The 24,885-nt window shown below is 39.8% G+C and overlaps 1 protein-coding gene across 1 annotated transcript in view; it reads right to left on the reverse strand.

The window, feature by feature from the left end:
- ELF1 (E74 like ETS transcription factor 1) overlaps positions 1-24,885 on the reverse strand; it is a 427,636-nt gene that overhangs the window by 385,102 nt on the left and 17,649 nt on the right. Inside the window, exon 2 of the mRNA XM_053707956.1 lies at positions 19,748-19,820. The gene's annotated coding sequence lies outside the window, so the exon portion shown is untranslated. The remainder of the gene's footprint in view (positions 1-19,747; positions 19,821-24,885) is intronic.

A 24,885-nucleotide genomic window follows, 5' to 3' on the forward strand; every position in this document is an offset into this window, starting at 1 on the left:
CGGAAAGATATAGGCAGGATACTTCCAAGGAAGTGATAATGCATCCACTGCCTCCGCCTGAGGATCCCGGGATCTGGACAGATACCTGGGAAGTTTCTTGTTTAGATGAGAAGCCATCAGATCTATTTCTGGAAGTTCCCACGTTTGAACAATCTGAAGAAATACCTCTGGGTGAAGAGACTATTCGCCCGGATGCAACGTTTGGCGACTGAGATAATCCGCTTTCCAATTGTCCATACCTGGGATATGAACCGCAGAGATTAGACAGGAGCTGGATTCCGCCAAAACCAAAATTCGAGATACTTCTTTCATAGCCAGAGGACCGTGAGTCCCTCCTTGATGATTGATGTATGCCACAGTTGTGACATTGTCTATCTGAAAACAAATGAACAACTCTCTCTTCAGAAGAGGCCAAGACTGAAGAGCTCTGAAAATTGCACGGAGTTCCAAAATATTGATCGGAAATCTCACCTCCTGAGATTCCCAAACCCCTTGTGCCGTCAGATACCCCCACACAGCTCCCCAACCTGTAAGACTTGCATCTGTTGAGATTATAGTCCAGGTCGGAAGAACAAAGAAGCCCCCTGAACTAAACGATGGTGATCTGTCCACCATGTCAGAGAGTGTCGTAAAATCGGTTTAAAGATATTAATTGAGATATCTTTGAGTAATCCCTGCACCATTGGTTCAGCATACAGAGCTGAAGAGGTCGCATGTGAAAACGAGCAAAGGAGATCGCATCTGATGCGGCAGTCCTAAGACCCAACATTTCCATGCATAAGGCTACCAAAGGGAATGATTGTGACTGAAGGTTTTGACAAGCTGATATCAATGTTAAACTTCTCTTGTCTGACAAGGACAGAGTCATAGACACTGAATTTATCTAGAAACCTAAAAAGGTTACCCTTGTCTGAGGAATCAATGAACTGAATGGTAAATTGATCCTCCAACCATGAACTTGAAGAAACAACACAAGTCGATTCGTATGAGATTCTTCGAAAATGAGAAGACTGAGCAAGTACCAAGATATCGTCCAAATAAGGAAATACCAAAACCCTATTCTCTGATTACAGAAAGAAGGGCACCGAGAACCTTTGAAAAAAAATTCTTGGAACTGAGGCTAGGCCAAACGGTAGAGCCACAAAACTGGTAATGCTTGTCTAAAAAGAGAATCTCAGACACTAAAAGTGATCTGGATGAATCGGAATATGCAGATACACATCCTGTAAATCTATTGTAGACATATAATGCCCTTGCTAAACAAAAGGCAGGATAGTCCTACAGTAACCATCTTGAATGTTGGTATCCTAACATAACGATTCAATAATGATAGATCCGGAACTGGTCTGAAGGAATTGACCTTCTTTGGTACAATGAAGAGATAAAATAAAACCCCAGCCCCTGTTCCAGAACTGGAACTGGCATAAATACTCCAGCCAACTCTAGATCTGAAACACATTTCAGAAATGCTGAGCCTTTGCTGTGTTAACTGGGACACGGGAAAGAAAAGAATCTCTTAGCAGGAGGCCTTAACTTGAAGCCAATTCTGTACCTTTCTGAAACAATGTTTCTGAAACCAGAGATTAAGAACGGAATTGATCCAAATTTCTTTGAAGAAAACGTAATCTGCCCCATACCAGCTGAGCTGGAATAAGGGCCGCACCTTCATAGGTACTTAGGAGCTGGCTATAGGTTTCTATAAGGCTTGGATATATTCCAAACTGGAAATAGTTTCCAAACTGATACCGCTCCTGAGGATGATGGATCAGGCTTTTGTTCCTTGTTGTGAGGAAAGGAACGAAAATGATTATTTACCCTGGAAAGAAAGGGAAAGCAAAGTTGACTTAGAAGACATGTCAGCATTCCAAGTTTAATCCATAAAGCTTTTCTAGCTAAAATAGTTAGAGACATATACCTGACATCAACTCTAATGATATCAAAAGATGGTATCACCAATAAAATTATTAGCATGTTATAGAATAATAATAATGCTATGAGAATTATGATCTGTTACTTGTTGCGCTAAAGCTTCTAACCAAAAAGTTGAAGCTGCAGCAACATCCGCTAAAAATATAGCAGGTCTAAGAAGATTACCTGAACATAAGTAAGCTTTTCTTAGAAAGGATTCAATTTTCCTATCTAAAGGATCCTTAAATGAAGTACTATCTGCCGTAGGAATAGTAGTACATTAGCAGGAGTAGAGACAGCCCCATAACCTTAGGGATTTTTGTCCCAAAAAACTCTAATCTGTCAGATGGCACAGGATATAATTTGCTTAAACGTCTAGAAGGAGTAAATAAATTACCCAAATTATTCCATTCCCTGGAAATTACTTCAGAAATAGCATCAGGGAGATAAAACACTTCTGGAATAACTACAGGAGATTTAAAAAACCTTATTTAAACGTTTACATTTAGTATCAAGAGGACCAGAATCCTCTATTTCTAATGCAAATAACACTTCTTTAAGTAAAGAACGAATAAATTCCATCTTGAACAAATACAAAGATTTATCAGCATCAACCTCTGAGACAGAAACCTCTGAACCAGAAGAACCATTATCAGTATCAGAATGATGATGTTCATTTAAAAATTCATCTGAAAAAAGAGAAGTTTTAAAAGACTTTTATGCATACTAGAAGGAGAAATAACAGACATAGCCTTCTTAATGGATTTAAAAAATAAAATCTCTTATGTTATCAGGAATACTCTGAGAATTAGATGTTGACGGAACAGCAACAGGTAATGTAACAGTACTAAAGGAAATTTTATCTGCATTAATAAGTTTGACATGACATGCAATACAAATAACAGCTGGAGAAACAGATACCAAAAGTTTATAGCAGATACACTTAGCTTGGTAGCTCCAGCACTGTGCAGTGATTTTCCTGAAGTATCTTCTGACTCAGTTGCAACGTGGAACATCTTGCAATATGTAAAAGAAAAAAACAACATATAAAGCAAAATTGATCAAATTCCTTAAATGACAGTTTCAGGAATGGGAAAAAAATGCCAGTGAACAAGCTTCTAGCAACCAGAAGCAATAAATAATGAGACTTAAATAATGTGGAGACAAAAATGACGCCCATATTTTTTAGCGCCAAAAAAGACGCCCACATTATTTGGCGCCTAAATGCTTTTGGCGCCAAAAATGACGCCATATCCGGAACGCCGACATTTTTGACGCAAAAAACGTCAAAAAATGACGCAACTTCCGGCGACACGTATGACGCCGGAAACAGAAAAAAAATTTTGCGCCAAAAAAGTCTGCGCCAAGAATGACGCAATAAAATGAAGCATTTTCTGCCCCCGCGAGCCTAACAGCCCACAGGGAAAAAGTCAAATTTTTTAAGGTAAGAAAAAATGATTGAAACAAATGCATTTATCCCAAATATGAAACTGACTGTCTGAAAAATAAGGAATGTTGAACATTCTGAGTCAAGGCAAATAAATGTTTGAATACATATATTTAGAACTTTATAAATAAAGTGCCCAACCATAGCTTAGAGTGTCACAGAAAATAAGATTTACTTACCCCAGGACACTCATCTACATGTTTGTAGAAAGCCAAACCAGTACTGAAACGAGAATCAGCAGAGGTAATGGTATATATAAGAGTATATCGTCGATCTGAAAAGGGAGGTAAGAGATGAATCTCTACGACCGATAACAGAGAACCTATGAAATAGACCCCGTAGAAGGAGATCACTGCATTCAAATAGGCAATACTCTCCTCACATCCCTCTGACATTCACTGCACGCTGAGAGGAAAACCGGGCTCCAACTTGCTGCGGAGCGCATATCAACGTAGAATCTAGCACAAACTTACTTCACCACCTCCATCGGAGGCAAAGTTTGTAAAACTGAATTGTGGGTGTGGTGAGGGGTGTATTTATAGGCATTTTAAGGTTTGGGAAACTTTGCCCCTCCTGGTAGGAATGTATATCCCATACGTCACTAGCTCATGGACTCTTGCTAATTACATGAAAGAAATATAAGTCTTCCAGACTCTATAATATATCTCTCTGGATACAGACAAATGGCAGAGCCACAAACTGGTAATGCTTGTCTAGGAACGAGAATCTCAGAAACTGATAGTGATCTGGATGAATCGGAATATGCAGATATGCATCCTGTAAATCTATTGTAGACACATAATGCCCTTGCGGAACAAAAGGCAGGATAGTCCTTATAGTTACCATTTTGAATGTTGGTATCCTTACATAACTATTCAATATTTTTAGATCCAGAACTGGTCTGAAGGAATTCTCCTTCTTTGGTACAATGAAGAGATTTGAATAAAACCCCATCCCCTGTTCCAGAACTGGAACTGGCATAATTATTCCAGCCAACTCTAGATCTGAAACACATTTCAGAAATGCTTGAGCCTTCACTGGATTTACTGGGACACGGGAAAGAAAAAATCTCTTTGCAGGAGGCCTTATCTTGAAGCCAATTATGTACCCTTCTGAAACAATGTTTTGAATCCAAAGATTGTGAACGGAATTGATCCAGATTTCTTTGAAAAAAACATAATCTGCCCCCTACCAGCTGAGCTGGAATGAGGGCCGCACCTTCATGTGGACTTAGGAGCTGGCTTTGATTTTCTAAAAGGCTTGGATTTATTCCAGACTGAAGACTGTTTCCAAACTGATACCGCTCCTGAGGATGAAGGATCAGGCTTTTGTTCCTTGTTGTGACGAAAGGAACGAAAACAATTATTAGACCTAAATTTACCTTTAGATTTTTTATCCTGTGGTAAAAAAGTTCCTTTCCCTCCAGTAACAGTTGAGATAATAGAATCCAACTGAGAACCAAATAATTTATTACCCTGGAAAGAAAGGGAAAGCAGAGTTGACTTAGAAGACATATCAGCATTCCAAGTTTTAAGCCATAAAGCTCTTCTAGCTAAAATAGCTAGAGACATATACCTGACATCAACTCTAATGATATCAAAGATGGCATCACAAATATAATTATTAGCATGTTGAAGAAGAATAATAATGCTATGAGAATTATGATCTGTTACTTGTTGCGCTAAAGCTTCCAACCAAAAAGTTGAAGCTGCAGCAACATCCGCCAAAGATATAGCAGGTCTAAGAAGATTACCTGAACACAAGTAAGCTTTTCTTAGAAAGGATTCAATTTTCCTATCTAAAGGATCCTTAAAGGAAGTACCATCTGCCATAGGAATGGTAGTACGCTTAGCAAGAGTAGAGACAGCCCCATCAACCTTAGGGATTTTGTCCCAAAATTCTAATCTGTCATATGGCACAGGATATAATTGCTTAAAACGTTTAGAAGGAGTAAATGAATTACCCAAATTATTCCATTCCCTGGAAATTACTTCAGAAATAGCACCAGGAACAGGAAAAACTTCTGGAATAACTACAGGAGATTTAAAAACCTTATCTAAACGTTTAGATTTAGTATCAAGAGGACCAGAATCCTCAATTTCTAATGCAATTAGGACTTCTTTAAGTAAAGAACGAATAAATTCCATTTTAAATAAATATGAAGATTTATCAGCATCAACCTCTGAGACAGAATCCTCTGAACCAGAAGAGCCATTATCAGAATCAGAATGATGATGTTCATTTAAAAATTCATCTGAAAAATGAGAAGTTTTAAAAGACTTTTTACGTTTACTAGAAGGAGGAATAACAGACATAGCCTTCTTAATGGATTTAGAAACAAAATCTCTTATATTATCAGGAACACTCTGAGTATTAGATGTTGATGGAACAGCAACAGGTAATGTAACTTTACTAAAGGAAATATCATCTGCATTAACAAGTTTGTCATGACATTCAATACAAACAACAGCTGGAGGAACAGCTACCAAAAGTTTACAGCAGATACACTTAGCTTTGGTAGCTCCAGCACCAGGCAGCGATTTTCCAGAAGTATCTTCTGACTCAGCTTCAACATGGGACATCTTGCAATATGTAATAGAAAAAACAACATATAAAGCAAAATTGATCAAATTCCTTAAATGACAGTTTCAGGAATGGGAAAAAATGCCAGTGAACAAGCTTCTAGCAACCAGAAGCAATAAAAAAAATGAGACTTAAATAATGTGGAGACAAAAGTGACGCCCATATTTTTTTAGCGCCAAATAAGACGCCCACATTATTTGGCGCCTAAATGCTTTTGGCGCCAAAAATGACGCCACATCCGGAACGCCGACATTTTTGGCGCAAAAGAACGTCAAAAATGACGCAACTTCCGGCGACACGTATGACACCGGAAACAGAAAAAAAAAAATTTGCGCCAAAAAAGTCCGCGCCAAGAATGACGCAATAAAATGAAGCATTTTCAGCCCCCGCGAGCCTAACAGCCCACAGGGAAAGTCAAATTTAAGGTAAGAAAAAAATTTGTTTTATTCAAATGCATTATCCCAAATATGAAACCGACTGTCTGAAAATAAGGAATGTTGAACATCCTGAGTCAAGGCAAATAAATGTTTGAATACATATATTTAGAACTTTATAAAAAAGTGCCCAACCATAGCTTAGAGTGTCACAGAAAATAAGACTTACTTACCCCAGGACACTCATCTACATGTTGTAGAAAGCCAAACCAGTACTGAAACGAAAATCAGCAGAGGTAATGGTATATATATAAGAGTATATCGTCGATCTGAAAAGGGAGGTAAGAGATGAATCTCTACGACCGATAACAGAGAACCTATGAAATAGACCCCGTAGAAGGAGATCATTGAATTCAAATAGGCAATACTCTCCTCACATCCCTCTGACATTCACTGCACGCTGAGAGGAAAACCGGGCTCCAACCTGCTGCGGAGCGCATATCAACGTAGAATCTAGCACAAACTTACTTCACCACCTCCATAGGAGGCAAAGTTTGTAAAACTGATTTGTGGGTGTGGTGAGGGGTGTATTTGTAGGCATTTTGAGGTTTGGGAAACTTTGCCCCTCCTGGTAGGAATGTATATCCCATACGTCACTAGCTCATGGACTCTTGCTAATTACATGAAAGAAAAATTGGAAGAAAACTGGTAAAGAATAAGCAGTGAAAAATAATGTAGCTTGTGCCGTCACTGCAATAGAGACCATGTTTTAGGAATATTTGCTGTTAAAGAGTTTCACAATCATCTAACCATGACTCATTAGAAAATGATACAATAAGGGTGGCTAAAGCTGGTAAGCAACGGTCATATTGAAAGAAAAAAAAAAAAAAAAAAAAAAAAGAGAGAACGAGAGATATCTCTATCTATATCTGTAGAAAACGAATCCTCCCTCCTGGGTCAGCGTTGGTATCAGGAGTAGAAGCAAAAATGATGCACTCACAGGATTTTCACAAAATAGTGTCAAATTTATTGGATGACGTTTCAGATCAAAATTAGATCTTTCATCAGATCAAAAAGTGATCTGATGAAAGATCTAATTTTGATCTGAAAAGCCTTTCAATAAATTTGACACTATTTTGTGAAAATCCTGTGAGTGCATCATTTTTGCTTATATATATATATATATATATATATATATATATATATATATATATATATATATATATATAATCCAATATGAAGGCAAATGCACTCTCTGGGATTAAATCCGTGATTCTATTGCGTAAGCGTTTTCAGGGTCTTCACCCCTTCCATCAACGCGTTTCAGCTGGTACAGCCTTTTTCAAGAACAGCTGAAATGCGTTGATAGAATGATTGTAGCCACGTTGTAAAAGACATACTATCACAGAGCACTCTGTAAGGATTTTAAATTATTCACAGTGGACATGCAGTAAGTTTCTGCAACTTTGTATACACTGAAAGTCTTCTACTTGTAACTCCGGTAATCTGGCTTCCCGATTGGCTAGATCAATACCTGGAACTCACTACGGCACTACCCGAGGTGGATGGAAATGTTTGCTGCCGAGTTGTAGGGATTAACTCTCACGAATACCAGCCAGCAGAAAGCAGAGAAATCTACAGTGAAGGAGGTTTCGTATCCTGGGTGAGTCCTTTGATGCCGAAGATTGTCCTTAAGAGTGTATACGACACAACCAGTTTGCGGTCCACTGTTAATAACCCACATGCTTTTTGGAGGACAGTGATCATCTTTGTTTTTAGACATTCAGCAAATTTGGGACTTTTTAATGAAGATTGAATCATTTAATAGTTTTATGGTCATTTAGGATTTGTTCTTTCAGCACTTCCCAGAGTTCTTTTTTAGAGTTAGGTTGTCTTTTATCCATTTCTCTATCCAGGTGACCCCATACTGCCTATATAATATTCAGGTCTGGAGGCCAGTCCATGACTGTTAGTGTTTTATCAGCTGCTTTTCTCTCCAAATAGGATTTCACTGCATTAGAACTGTGCTTGGGATCGTTATGCTGAAAAATAAAACCATTCCCAATCAGGCACTTTCCAGAAGGAATGGCATGATGAATTAAAACCTGTCTGTACATTTCAGCATTCATGATCCCGTCAATTCGGACAATATCGCCAATTACCACTGGCAGAAATGCAGCCCCAAACCAGGATTGACCCTCCACCATGTCTCACTGAAGGCCTCAAGCACTCATTCTTCCATCTCTCCTCACATTTTGTCGATGATTGGCCCCAAAAATGTCAAACTTGGATTTGTCACTCCGTAACACTCTTTTCCACTGATCATTATCCCAATCTTTGTGATCTTTAGCATATCTTAGCCTTTTCACCCTGTCCCCCTCCTGAAGAATCTTATTTCGGATTCTGTCTTAGGATGTTCAGGTCAAAGTGATTTATGATTACTAGAGACCATTGACCATGTATTAAAATGTTACTAATTTATTTTTATTCCATGATGAGCTTGCAAAAGCATGTGGAAGATAAATAAAAATAGAAACCAAAACAAATTACTTTAGTTTACCTTAAAGTGAATGTCAATTTATATGAATCGGTGCCCGGTTTTTAATCATACTATTAAAAACAAGGGCACTTTAATTCATCAAAATTTACATTTCACTTGTTTTCTTCAAATACTTAGCTTTTAATCTTCACAGCCGCTCCAGCGATTCCCCCGGCCGTCGGAAGCCTCTTCATACGTCAGAAATGACGAATCCAGCTTCTTCCAATCACGGCTTCTCCCCCGGTGGAATCTTGGCCTGAGGCAACGCTGTGATTGGAGGAAGCAGCGGCTGTCAGGATTAAAAGATAAGTATTTAAAGAAAACAAGTGAAATGTAAATTTTGATTAAAGTGCCCTTGTTCTTAATAGGATTAAAAACTGGCACCGATTCATCGAAATTGACATTCACTTTAAGATACAGAGGGCTAATTTTGAGTGATATTATTTACTCTATCAGGAGCACAATATATATATATATATATATATATATATATATATATATATATATATATATATATATATATATATATATATATATATACATACACATACACACACATTAAAATCTTTTAATAATAGTTATTAAGGGAGATTAAACACACACTTCATTTTATTTTTTTAAATCGCATATGTGCAGGTATAATACCCTTCTACAAAAAAAAACAAAAACAAAAAACCACCTTACTAGTCTTCAATGATAACAATGCCATCTGTGACCACAAGAGGGCAATCTAGATTATTGTTCACTACTGATAGATGCAGGGACAGAAAAAAAAATTCTCACATAATCTAGGATATTTCCAGGATCTCCATGATTGATCATATCTGAAGTCGTCAAATACTGACAATTTAATAATTTCTTATTCCAATATATGCTTAAACCCTGGCCTGTATTATTTTAAAATAATCAGATTAACTCTTTAGAAGACCTACAAACCACTACACACATTTAGAGATAAGCCTGTTGAGTTATAGTTTTCTAAAAGTCATATATTAATGCTCACAGTTCTGTGAATTAAAAGTGTTAATAGGTCATATTGTAAACCCTGAGAGTTGATGGACTTAAAAGGGACACTGAACCCAAATTTTTTCTTCCGTGGTTCAGATAGAGCATGAAATTTTAAGCAACTTTCTAATTTACTCCTATTATCAAATTTTCTTCATTCTCTTGGTATCTTTATTTGAAATGCAAGAATGTAAAGTTTAGATGCCGGCCCATTTTTGATGAACAACCTGGGTTGTTCTTGCTGATTGGTGAATAAATTCATCCACCAATAGAAAAGTTATTCAAATAAAGATAGCAAGAGAATGAAGAAAAATTGATAATAGGAGTAAATTAGAAAGTTGCTTAAAATTGCATGCTCTATCTGAATCACTAAATAAAAAATTTGAGTTCAGTGTCCCTTTAATTCTAGTGAATGTGCTACACCAAGTATCCACTGGAGTGTCAATACATTTTGTTCTACTATTGCATCAAAACTGCTAATTACCTGACAGAAGCCAAGTATCTGTCAACGTTCTATAAAAACAGAATTTATGTTTACCTGATAAATTACTTTCTCCAACGGTGTGTCCGGTCCACGGCGTCATCCTTACTTGTGGGATATTCTCTTCCCCAACAGGAAATGGCAAAGAGCCCAGCAAAGCTGGTCACATGATCCCTCCTAGGCTCCGCCTACCCCAGTCATTCGACCGACGTTAAGGAGGAATATTTGCATAGGAGAAACCATATGTTACCGTGGTGACTGTAGTTAAAGAAAATAAATTAACAGACCTGATTAAAAAAACCAGGGCGGGCCGTGGACCGGACACACCGTTGGAGAAAGTAATTTATCAGGTAAACATAAATTCTGTTTTCTCCAACATAGGTGTGTCCGGTCCACGGCGTCATCCTTACTTGTGGGAACCAATACCAAAGCTTTAGGACACGGATGAAGGGAGGGAGCAAATCAGGTCACCTAAATGGAAGGCACCACGGCTTGCAAAACCTTTCTCCCAAAAATAGCCTCAGAAGAAGCAAAAGTATCAAATTTGTAAAATTTAGAAAAAGTGTGCAGTGAAGACCAAGTCGCTGCCTTACATATCTGATCAACAGAAGCCTCGTTCTTGAAGGCCCATGTGGAAGCCACAGCCCTAGTGGAGTGAGCTGTGATTCTTTCAGGAGGCTGCCGTCCGGCAGTCTCGTAAGCCAATCGGATAATGTTTTTAATCCAGAAGGAGAGAGAGGTAGAAGTTGCTTTTTGACCTCTCCGTTTACCAGAATAAACAACAAACAAAGACAAAGTTTGTCTGAAATCCTTAGTAGCTGCTAAGTAAAATTTGAGAGCACGAACTACATCCAAGTTGTGCAACAAACGTTCCTTCTTTGAAACTGGATTAGGACACAAAGAAGGCACAACTATCTCCTGGTTAATGTTTTTGTTAGAAACAACTTTTGGAAGAAAACCAGGTTTAGTACGCAAAACCACCTTATCTGCATGGAACACCAGATAAGGAGAAGAACACTGCAGAGCAGATAATTCTGAAACTCTTCTAGCAGAAGAAATTGCAACCAAAAACAAAACTTTCCAAGATAATAACTTAATATCAACGGAATGTAAGGGTTCAAACGGAACCCCCTGAAGAACTGAAAGAACTAGGTTGAGACTCCAAGGAGGAGTCAAAATTTTGTAAACAGGCTTGATTCTAACCAGAGCCTGAACAAAGGCTAGAACATCTGGCACAGCTGCCAGCTTTTTGTGAAGTAACACAGACAAGGCAGAAATCTGTCCCATCAAGGAACTTGCAGATAATCCTTTTTCCAATCCTTCTCGAAGGAAGGATAGACTCTTAGGAATCTTAACCTTGTCCCAAGGGAATCCTGCAGATTCACACCAACAGATATACCAAATTATGTGGTAATTTTTCTGGTTACAGGCTTTCAGGCCTGAACAAGAGTATTAATAACAGAATCTGAGAACCCTCGCTTTGATAAGATCAAGCGTTCAATCTCCAAGCAGTCAGCTGGAGTGGGTCGAACGGACCTAGAACAAGAAGGTCTCTCAAAGGTAGCTTCCATGGTGGAGCCGATGACATATTCACCAGATCTGCATACCAAGTCCTGCGTGGCCACGCAGGAGCTATCAAAATCACCGACGCCCTCTCCTGATTGATCCTGGCTACCAGCCTGGGGATGAGAGGAAACGGCGGGAACACATAAGCTAGTTTGAAGGTCCAAGGTGCTACTAGTGCATCCAGTAGAGCCGCCTTGGGATCCCTGGATCTGTACCCGTAGTAAGGAACTCTGAAGTTCTGACGAGAGGCCATCAGATCCATGTCTGGAATGCCCCACGGTTGAGTGACTTGGGCAAAGATTTCCGGATGGAGTTCCCACTCCCCCGGATGCAATGTCTGACGACTCAGAAAATCCGCTTCCCAATTTTCCACTCCTGGGATGTGGATAGCAGACAGGTGGCAGGAGTGAGACTCCGCCCATAGAATGATTTTGGTCACTTCTTCCATCGCTAGGGAACTCCTTGTTCCCCCCTGATGGTTGATGTATGAACTTGGCCCTCGCTAGCTGAGGCCAAGCTTTGAGAGCATTGAATATCGCTCTCAGTTCCAGAATATTTATCGGTAGAAGAGATTCTACCCGAGACCAAAGACCCTGAGCTTTCAGGGATCCCCAGACCGCGCCCCAGCCCATCAGACTGGCGTCGGTCGTGACAATGACCCACTCTGGTCTGCGGAAGGTCATCCCTTGTGACAGGTTGTCCAGGGACAGCCACCAACGGAATGAGTCTCTGGTCCTCTGATTTACTTGTATCTTCGGAGACAAGTCTGAATAGTCCCCATTCCACTGACTGAGCATGAACAGTTGTAATGGTCTTAGATGAATGCGCACAAAAGGAACTATGTCCATTGCCGCTACCATCAAACCTATCACTTCCATGCACTGCGCTATGGAAGGAAGAGGAACGGAATGAAGTATCCGACAAGAGTCTAGAAGTTTTGTTTTTCTGGCTTCTGTCAGAAAAATCCTCATTTCTAAGGAGTCTATTATAGTTTCCAAGAAGGGAACCCTCGTTGACGGAGATAGAGAACTCTTTTCCACGTTCACTTTCCATCCGTGAGATCTGAGAAAGGCCAGGACAATGTCCGTGTGAGCCTTTACTTGAGGAAGGGACGACGCTCGAATCAGAATGTCGTCCAAGTAAGGTACTACAGCAATGCCCCTTGGTCTTAGCACCGCCAGAAGGGACCCTAGTACCTATGAGAAAATCCTAGGAGCAGTGGCTAATCCGAAAGAAAATGCCACGAACTGGAAATGCTTGTCCAGGAATGCAAACCTTAGGAACCGATGATGTTCCTTGTGGATAGGAATATGTAGATACGCATCCTTGAAATCCACCTTGGTCATGAATTGACCTTCCTGGATGGAAGGAAGAAGTGTTCGAATGGTTGCCATCTTGAACGATGGAACCTTGAGAAACTTGTTCAAGATCTTGAGATCTAAGATTGGTCTGAACGTTCCCTCTTTTTTGGGAACTATGAACAGATTGGAGTAGAACCCCATCCCTTGTTCTCCTAATGGAACAGGATGAATCACTCCCATTTTTAGCAGGTCTTCTACCCAATGTAAGAATGCCTGTCTTCTTATGTGGTCTGAAGACAACTGAGACCTGTGGAACCTCCCCCTTGGAGGAAGCCCCTTGAACTCCAGAGAATAACCTTGGGAGACTATTTCTAGCGCCCAAGGATCCAGAACATCTCTTGCCCAAGCCTGAGCGAAGAGAGAGAGTCTGCCCCCCACCAGATCCGGTCCCGGATCGGGGGCCCGCATTTCATGCTGTCTTGGTAGCAGTGGCAGGTTTCCTGGCCTGCTTTCCTTTGTTCCAGCCTTGCATAGGTCTCCAGGCTGGAATGGCTTGAGAAGTATTACCTTCCTGCTTAGAGGACGTAGCCCTTGGGGCTGATCCGTTTCTGCGAAAGGGACGAAACTTAGGTTTATTTTTGGTCTTGAAAAGACCTATCCTGAGGAAGGGCGTGGCCCTTGCCCCCAGTGATATCAGAGAAAATCTCTTTCAAGTCAGGGCCAAAGAGTGTTTTCCCCTTGAAAGGAATGTCAAGCAATTTGTTCTTGGAAGACGCATCCGCTGCCCAAGATTTTAACCAAAGCGCTCTGCGCCACAATAGCAAACCCAGAATTTTTTCGCCGCTAACCTAGCCAATTGCAAGGTGGCGTCTAGGGTGAAAAGAATTAGCCAATTTAAGAGCACGAATTCTGTCCATAATCTCCTCATAAGAAGAAGAATTACTAATAATCGCCTTTCCTAGCTCATCAAACTAGAAACACGCGGCTGTCCTCAAAAACAAGTGCGCCATACCGGCGCGAAAATGAGGCTCTGACTATGATTAGGGAAAGCCCCTAAAGAATAAGGTGTCTAAAACAGTGCCTGCCGATATAATCATATCCAAATACCCAGAATAAATGATTCCTCAAGGCTAAATATGTGTTAATAATGAATCGATTTAGCCCAGAAAAAGTCTACAGTCTTAATAAGCCCTTGTGAAGCCCTTATTTACTATCTTAATAAACATGGCTTACCGGATCCCATAGGGAAAATGACAGCTTCCAGCATTACATCGTCTTGTTAGAATGTGTCATACCTCAAGCAGTAAGAGACTGCACACTGTTCCCCCAACTGAAGTTAATTGCTCTCAACAGTCCTGTGTGGAACAGCCATGGATTTTAGTTACGGTGCTAAAATCATTTTCCTCATACCAACAGAAATCTTCATCTCTTTTCTGTTTCTGAGTAAATAGTACATACCAGCACTATTTTAAAATAACAAACTCTTGATTGAATAATAAAAACTACAGTTAAACACTAAAAAACTCTAAGCCATCTCCGTGGAGATGTTGCCTGTACAACGGCAAAGAGAATGACTGGGGTAGGCGGAGCCTAGGAGGGATCATGTGACCAGCTTTGCTGGGCTCTTTGCCATTTCCTGTTGGGGAAGAGAATATCCCACAAGTAAGGATGACGCCGTGGACCGGACACACCTATGTTGGAGAAATATAACTATTCAATAGATCAGCGGTCGCCAACCAGTGGTCCGTGGACTACTAGATGTTGGTGGTCCTTGACACCATCAAGCAGGAATTAATCTCCTCTGATGGTGTCACCCATGTCGCACCGCAACTCCCTACAGTGCCTGGCTGGACATCAGTGAAAACCGACAGAGGAGTTAAATTACAATCTCATTATGCACGTTGCATAGTACTGCACAACTTGCGTAGCTAGATTGTATTTTTAACTCCTCCCGCCCGGCGAGCTGCTCAGAGGAAGATGCTTCCATTCTAAAGCCAGCAGAGGGTGGTATAGTCTTGGCTTGAAATAGTGGGATTAAAGTATTAAAAAAAAAAAAACAACCTTAAATTTTAAACTTGACAGAAGCTCCAGCTTTTTCCGGTCGTCGCAAGCCATTTCTGATGTCAGAAATGATGGATTGGTCATCCTCCAATCACGCCCCCCCCCCAGGGGAATCAGTATCAGATTCAATGCCGTGATTGGAGGAAGCCGGATTCTTCATTTTAGACCTAGGAAGAGGCTTTGCGACGGGCGGAAGAAGCTGGAGTGACTGTCAAGTTTAAAAAGGTAAGTTGTTTTTTTTTCTCACAACGAGTGAAATGTAAATTTTGATGAATTAAAGTGCCCCTGTTTTTAATCGAATTTTTAAAAACCGGGCACTTTAGCATCAAAATTTACATTCAATTTAAGGGACAGTCTAGACCCAATACTTATTCCTTATTACTGCATAGCAGAAAAGCATCTTGCAGCAGATTCCACATCTATAAGCTTGTAAGAAGTACATGATTCTTCTAAATAAGGATTGTTTGTTAGCAGCGGAAAATGGCCGCCAAGCTCCATCTACAGCTTTCTTCTTGACCACTTAGCCGATTTCTTGTATAACAGTTAAGCAGTGCATGTTTAATATTTTTAAGTTAGCTATTTCAAATTGCACATGCACAAATCAGCATGTGCGAGTAGGAAAATTAGAGTCAGTCGTGATTGGAGAAACTTAACATACCCAAATAAACATGCAGTAGGTGGGCGGACCTTGGTGGCCATTTTCAGTTCCTAAGAAATTATGAATATTTAAATATTTCATGTACTTCTTAAAAGGTTATAGATTTGGGACCAGTTGCAGGATGCTTCTCTGGTTTTTAACAATAAGTAATCAAAATTATGTTTTGGGTCTAAACTGTCCCTTTAATTCAAATACACAATGAATGAAGTATTGAAAAATAAACAACATATCTACTGTCCTGGAAGTCCACTATCTTGATCACAAAATAATTACTTTGCAGATAGAGAGTATTCTCGTCAGACAAGCAACTGCTACCACTTGAAGACAATGGGGTAGATTTACCAAGAAGCAAATGCTGCAATCTACCCCCAATATTTCCGGCTCGCAGGAAACTTAAGAAGCAGCGGTCATAATCGGGATGATTGACACCCCGTGCTAGAGGCCGATTGTCCGCGAATATGCAGGAAACAGCATTGCACAAGCATTTTACCAGCGAATCATGTCCGTCCAGGGTATGATAAATCCACTATATGCAGATGTATGACATCATTACAGGAAAACATGTTGTAAAATTACAGAAAGTTGCTGTGATATTGGGTGGTCTATCATTAAATATAGCAATACAGATATATAGGTCCTATAATACAGTTGCAAGAAAATGTTTGTGAACCATTTAGAATTTCTGCATTGCTTACTCAGAGGACCAGATACAAGTGGCGCGCTAGCAATTACATGCAAACGATATCAGTTGTATTACAAATTGAAAAGTAAACATGATCACTTGAGCGCAATTGGATTTAAAATGATAATTTTTTCTGGCTTTACTATTTATAGGTATGCGTTTGAGTAAAATGAATATTTTTGTTATATTCTATAAACTAACAACATTTCTCCCAAATTCCAAATAAAAATATTGTCATTTAGAGCATTTATTTGCAGAAAACGGCAACTGGTCAAAATAACAAAAAAGATGCAGTGTTTTCAGACCTTAAATAATGCAAAGAAAACAAGCTCATATTTATTTTTAAACAATACTATCAGTTCAGAAATCAATATTTGGTGGAATAGCCCCGATTATCAATCACAGCTTTCATGTGTGTCTTGGTTTGCCCTCCACCAGTTTCACACATTGCTGTTGGGTGACATTATGAAACTCCTGGTGCAACAAGTCAAGCAGCTCGGCTTTGTTTGATGGCTTGTGACATCCATCTCCCTCTTGATCACATTCCATAGGTTTTCAAAAAGGGTTCAAGTCTGAAGATTTGGCTGGCCATGACAGTTTTGATCTGGTGGTCCTCCATCCACACCTTGATTGACCTGGCTGTGTTGTCATGCTGGAAAAAAATAATCCTCAGAGTTGGGGAACATTGGCAGAGCAGAAGAAAGCAAGTTTTCTTCCAGGATAACCTTGTACGTGGCTTGTTTCATGCGTCCTTCACAAAGATAAATCTGCAGTCCGATTCCAGGTCATCTTCTCTGACAAGTCCAATTTTCAGCCTTGCCCAACACCTAGTCTTTATGGTTAGACTGAAACCTGGAGAGTTTGAGAGATGAGCAATGGCACCACTCGTTACTTTGAGGGAACACTATATTTAATTAAAATGTATGGAATATAATCTAATATATAGTTATACTGTACTATATAATTGTGTATAGGTGCTGAGTATCAGAGAGAAACATATACAAGAACAATTCCAGCAAGAGAGCTGGACAGGATACTAACCGGAAAAGCACTCTACCCTTATACGTGTGGGCTTAGTGTATATAGGTTTTAAAATATATCAACTTTATAGTTTTATTTAAAAAGGGTTACACACAAAAACAGTTGCAGCAAGTAAAAGTGGTTTTCAAACTAATGTAGTGAAAAGGGTGGATAGTTACAAATTCTGACAAAGCCAGCAGGCGAAACATGTTAAGGGAGGTAGTTTTAATTTCGCACTAGTCTAAGTGGTGTTTCTTGTGTATTAATCAACTATGGGGAAAGTGGTATCTCCTTAGGAGATCTGTTGTCTGGGCTTATCCGATACTACTTAATTTAAGGTACTTATGTAGCACAATCCCTTAAATTTAGCAGAAATTATTACTGCCCTAGGGCAAGCTTTGTGCTACTCATATTTCTATTACTAACCTCTTGTGGTGGTTGCCCACAGTACAAATTATAAGTATATGATATGATATTGAACAACTAGCAATAAGTATTTTTAGTGGCAATACTTGACAAACCTGGGGTAAACTGTACTGTATAGTGCTTAGACACACGGCAGTGCCCTGAGTACAATCCATATAAACAAGTTTAATTTACGCATATACAGATTAAATGATCTTAATTTATAGTGGCCTCTGTATTCCTTAACTTGTGGAACACTGCACAGTCTAAGTGTGACCTTAGGGCATATAGACATTCCTTTTATTTGCACGTTCAATACTAAGCGTATACAATTCATAGTGGGGTGAGAGGCCTCTCTATAGGAGTCTTGCTGTTCGGGCGTTTGTAAAAACCAGCTGATTTAGGTTGCTGCTGTAATAAATAAATTGCATATCCTGCACATACCTGCCTGGTAGCGAGCTTTAGTGTTAAGCCTCCTCACCTAGTATTACACTCTTTTGTAGGTTGCTGAAAATCTTACAATAAAAAGTATACGATATGTAACTTTTTAATTAATCAATAGCAACCGATACATAGTTAGTTGTGAGTCGTTGGTTACACTCTAACTTAACGTTTGAATACACGGTAACTCCTGTGGTTTCATTTATATACACATGTTCCATTTTGGATATCAGGCTGTACAAATGACGGCGGAGATATACCTCTAATCTGTGGAGCAACCAATATTCTAATTGTGCCCCACGGGCACACTAACAAGTAATTTGTATATATAAGTGCGAACTACACGTAACTTACAAGGTATCAATACCTATCTATACTACTACTGTTGCAGTACTCTATCACAGAGTACAGGAGTACAATTTATTTTAGTATCCACATAACACTCAGTGAGGTTTACAATATATAAGTACACATTTCGACTGAATAGTGGCCCTAATAGGTCTGGCCCCATTTTGCAGGGATGTTAGCCCACAGCAGATTACAAACATACCTTTACCATTAAGATTTACCACAAATCCTCTTTCATGGGAGATACTATCCATGATATCAATTCAGGATAGTAATTTGAAACTATCCACCCTTTTCACTACATTAGTGTGAAAACCACTTATACTTGCTGCAAATGTTTTTTATTGTGTGTAACCCTTTTTAAATAAAACTAATAAAGTTGATATATTTTAAAACCTATATACACACTAAGCCGTATGAGGGTAGAGTGTTTTTCCGGTTAGTATCCTGTCCAGCTCTCTTGCTGGAATTGTTCTTGTATATGAAACCTGGAGAGACCTACAAGCCAATGTCTCGCACCCACTGTGAAATATGATGGAGGATCGGTGATAAACTGGGGGTGCTTCATCAAGGCTGGAATCTGGAAGATTTATATTTGTGAAGTATGCATGAATCAAGACACGTACAAGGTTATCCTGAAATAAAACTTGCTTCCGAGACGCATGAAAGCGGTGATTGAAAATCAGGGTTATTCCACCAAATATTGAAGTTAAAGCATTAGTATTGTGTTTAAAACATGAATATGAACTTGTTTTTGTTGCATTATTAGAGGTCTGAAAACACTGCATCTTTTTGTTATTTGAACCAATTGTCAAAGAAAGTAAATGTGATATGAAACAAGGAGGGGGGGGGGGGGGGACAAAAAATACAAAAATATAATAAAAATTATTCAATTTGATAAATATTCTCAGTTACATCATCTTCCTACCTTTCCTGAAGATGGGTTCTATTTTGTTAAATAATGTTGTTTTTCCTTGGCACAGAAATAAAATGATTTTGCGCTGTGAAATAAAGTAAAATATTATTCAAAGTGTGAGTAATATTGAATACAAAGCTTAATAATTTCATGCATGCAATGTGAATTTAAGTACAATTTCAACCATAGGATTCAGAAACTAAACTGGGATTACTTGCTTGGCATTTTCAGTAAAATGAACTTAACGTGGCATAGAAAGGAAGAACTACAAAACAAACTTACAGTAAAATCCTATTTCTTCTGTTATGTGTGATCAGTCCACGGGTCATCATTACTTCTGGGATATAACTCCTCCCCAACAGGAAATGCAAGAGGATTCACCCAGCAGAGCTGCATATAGCTCCTCCCCTCTACGTCACTCCCAGTCATTCTCTTGCACCCAACGACTAGATAGGATGTGTGAGAGGACTATGGTGATTATACTTAGTTTTTATAACTTCAATCAAAAGTTTGTTATTTTTCAATAGCACCGGAGCGTGTTATTACCTCTCTGGCAGAGTTTGAAGAAGAATCTACCAGAGTTTTTACTATGATTTTAACCGGAGTAGTTAAGATCATATTGCTGTTTCTCGGCCATCTGAGGGAGGTAAAAGCTTCAGATCAGGGGACAGCGGGCAGATGAATCTGCATTGAGGTATGTAGCAGTTTTTATTTTCTGAATGGAATTGATGAGAAAATCCTGCCATACCGTTATAATGACATGTATGTATACTCTACACTTCAGTATTCTGGGGATGGTACTTCACTGGAATTACTCTGTAAAAAGTACATTAAACCTTTTAATAGGTATTTATTATGTTAAACGTTTTTGCTGGAATGTAGAATCGTTTGCATTTTCTGAGGTACTGAGTGAATAAATGTTTGGGCATTATTTTTCCACTTGGCAGTTGCTTGTTTTAATGTGACAGTTTCGTTTCTCTCTCACTGCTGTGTGTGAGGGGGAGGGGCCGTTTTTGGCGCTCTTTGCTACGCATCAAAAATTTCCAGTCAGTTACTCTTGTATTTCCTGCATGATCCGGTTCATCTCTAACAGAACTCAGGGGTCTTCAAACTTCTTTGAAGGGAGGTAGATTCTCTCAGCAGAGCTGTGAGACTTATATATTGACTGTGATTAAAAACGTTGTTCTGTAATTTTTACGTTTCAAATTTAATTATTGTTACTTTACTAATGGGAACAAACCTTTGCTAAAAGTTGTGTTGTTTTCAAGGATTGATGCTATAACAGTTTTTCAGTTCATTATTTCAACTGTCATTTAATCGTTTAGTGCTTCTTTGAGGCACAGTACGTTTTTGTTAAATAAGATTGTAACCAAGTTGCAAGTTTATTTGCTAGTGTGTTAAACATGTCTGATTCAGAGGAAGATACCTGTGTCATTTGTTCCAATGCCAAGGTGGAGCCCAATAGAAATTTATGTACTAACTGTATTGATGCTACTTTAAATAAAAGCCAATCTGTACAAATTGAACAAATTTCACCAAACAGCGAGGGGAGAGTTATGCCGACTAACTCGCCTCACGTGTCAGTACCTGCATCTCCCGCCCGGGAGGTGCGTGATATTGTGGCGCCTAGTACATCTGGGCGGCCATTACAGATAACATTACAAGATATGGCTACTGTTATGACTGAAGTTTTGGCTAAATTACCAGAACAAAGAGGCAAGCGTGATCACTCTGGGGTGAGAACAGAGTGCGCTGATAATACTAGAGCCATGTCTGATACTGCGTCACAGCTTGCAGAGCATGAGGACGGAGAGCTTCATTCTGTAGGTGACGGTTCTGATCCAAACAGATTGGATTCAGATATTTCAAATTTTAAATTTAAATTGGAGAACCTCCGTGTATTACTAGGGGAGGTTTTAGCGGCTCTTAATGATTGTAACACTGTTGCAATACCAGAGAAATTGTGTAGGTTGGATAAATACTTTGCGGTACCGGCGAGTACTGACGTTTTTCCTATACCTAAGAGACTAACTGAAATTGTTACTAAGGAGTGGGATAGACCCGGTGTGCCGTTCTCACCCCCTCCAATATTTAGAAAGATGTTTCCAATAGACGCCACCACACGGGACTTATGGCAAACGGTCCCTAAGGTGGAGGGAGCAGTTTCTACTTTAGCTAAGCGTACCACTATCCCGGTGGAGGATAGCTGTGCTTTTTCAGATCCAATGGATAAAAAATTAGAGGGTTACCTTAAGAAAATGTTTGTTCAACAAGGTTTTATATTGCAACCCCTTGCATGCATCGCGCCGATTACGGCTGCGGCAGCATTTTGGATGGAGTCTCTGGAAGAGAACCTTAGTTCAGCTACGCTGGACGACATTACGGACAGGCTTAGAGTCCTTAAGCTAGCTAATTCATTCATTTCGGAGGCCGTAGTACATTTAACCAAACTTACGGCTAAGAACTCAGGATTCGCCATTCAGGCACGTAGGGCGCTGTGGCTAAAATCCTGGTCAGCTGATGTAACTTCTAAGTCCAAATTACTTAATATACCTTTCAAGGGGCAAACTTTATTTGGGCCCGGTTTGAAAGAAATTATCGCTGACATTACAGGAGGTAAGGGCCACGCCCTGCCTCAAGACAAAGCCAAAGCTAAGGCTAGACAGTCTAATTTTCGTCCCTTTCGGAATTTCAAAGCAGGAGCAGCACCAACTTCCACTGCACCAAAACAGGAAGGAGCTGGGGGGGCGGGTCCGAACACCGACCAAGATGGCTGCTTTTAACTTTAGCTGAATCTGGGAGCTGATAGATCCGTTGCCTATCGCTTCATAAACTTATAATCCAAGCCTGGAATTACAACTGTCCTGTAGATTAATATCTGAAAAACGGATTTTTGTGCTTTTTAACTTTGAATTCCAGCCAAGCAGACCGGAATAGATGAGGAACGCAGCGGAGGCCTAACAACAGACCTGGCTCCTCATTTACCCTCCCTGAGTCCTGATGTGTCAGGAATAACAGCCGTATGTGCTGTTCAGATCTATTGATACGTAGCTGCTGAAACGTTATGGTAATAACTTCTATCTTTTCACCCATAGACATAAGCATTTATAGGTAACGGTGCTACTACGGAGTGAGATATGCACTAATTTTATTGACACCCAGATATCTTGCTACTACCTACAATATCCTGTGGTGAATACTAGAGATCAATTGCCCCAGCATGAAGCCGGCTATATGTCTTGTGGAGGACCTATGTAGCCTCTTTGATGCTTTCCAGGCTGAATGTATAGAGCAGCTACGAATGACATTTATTAAACGGGAGGCTGACAAAGCTGATCTACAAACAGCCCACTCTCCTATGACAGAAGGTAGATGCAGCATTTTGGGGCCCCAGCATCAGTTGCCTGCATTCTATAATGACCTGCAAAAACAAGGAGAGGGGGACATATGTCTGACTGGGCGAATCGTTACTTCTGAATATGCCGCCTGTACAAGTAAAGAGAGGGCTAACCGGAGAGATGGCGTTGACCGCATGGCACTAAATGACATCTCGCCCCTGACAGGAGAAATGGATTCCAGCACTTCATGCCGCTCAGCTCATAAATCCATTCATTTGGCAGGCATGTTGAAGAAAGCTCAGATATGCAACCCACTTGCTAAAGCCCTGAGAGGTGAACGGACACGGGGTTTAAAACTTTCCTCATATTACCGGTCACAAGCCACGCAAGTCAGCACTGGGGTAAAGCCCTTGCGGTTTCCAACTGAGACATCTGCTGCCCGGACTGCAGCTACTGTGAGTTCCTTAGCCTACAGAATAGGTGTAGGCTGAATAAAACCCTTAACGGTGAATTAATGTGGGTGGCATAATATCGGACCTTCCTGGGAGAACCTCTACTCAGATTCAAGACCTATAGTTTGGTTTATGGTTTGTGCCCCGCATAGCACACAGATTATATACCAGGCTATCCCTGTAAATTCGTCCCCCAACTATGGTGTTAATACTTGCTGTGATATGTTATAATTGTTTATGGGGGTGACTGTTTTGCCTAGAGGGGTATATGCACCTAAGGGGACTATCACAGTTTGGACAGTTTATGGATGCCTTTTTGTCACCGGTAACGTGTCATCTGTTATGGAGGAGTCCCGCACTCCTTCTGGTAAGACGTTTTTGCAGAACTGTTAACCCGGATTGTCATGGCAGGTTTTATTATTGTTGTTTACCCCCTTTATAGATCGTTAGAGCTATATAAATGTTTACTATACTTTTCTACCTAACTCTCTGTATAACCGGTGTAACTCCAGGGACCTGCTTTACATATGTAACTATTAGCCGTGTCAGTCCGGTTTACTTATTTACATAAATATAACAGCTACTTGCCTCTTACGTAGAGTATATAAACCTATACCTGATTAAACAAGCTAAGAAATAACTATTCGCTGCATGTGTACAGCTACATGGGCATGAAAATTTTGGTGCACTGAATTTAGTTTTAGTATTACTAAGCACTGTCTCTATGTAACTAGATGTCATGAAAATGCCTATCTATTTAGTACATTATTGCTTATTGTACACATGCAATTGATTTATACCTGACATGTACAGTAAACAAGCTTGGAAGCGTTTGTATACTTATTTACTCATATTACTATCCATGCCTGCTTGGTTACCTAACATATCCTACAGGGTGTTATTAGACTACGTTTATAGAAGATCACCATGTGAGATCCAAGAGAGGTCTCTTTTCTTTGAGTTATCCCTAAATTTTCCCAGTATTTTCATATGCCTTTTGGTGGTCCAAGAGAGGCCACTACTGATTACTAAGGGAAAATGTTTGTTTAGTTATATTACTATGGGATATTTAATTACATTGTATATTGAAAATGTGAGGTTTGGAAATGATGTATATGACTATTGTACTGTAGAATGTGCTATAATGTATGATGGTTGTAGTTAATTATGCCTTTAACCTCAATAAAAATATATTGAAGGAAAAAAAAAAAAACAGGAAGGAGCTGTTGCTCGTTACAGACAAGGCTGGAAACCTAACCAGTCCTGGCACAAGGGCAAGCAGGCCAGGAAACCTGCTGCTGCCCCTAAGACAGCATGAATCGAAGGCCCCCGATCCGGGACCGGATCTAGTGGGGGGCAG

The sequence above is a fragment of the Bombina bombina genome, chromosome 3 (assembly GCF_027579735.1).
Source record: "Bombina bombina isolate aBomBom1 chromosome 3, aBomBom1.pri, whole genome shotgun sequence".
Lineage (NCBI taxonomy): Eukaryota > Metazoa > Chordata > Amphibia > Anura > Bombinatoridae > Bombina > Bombina bombina.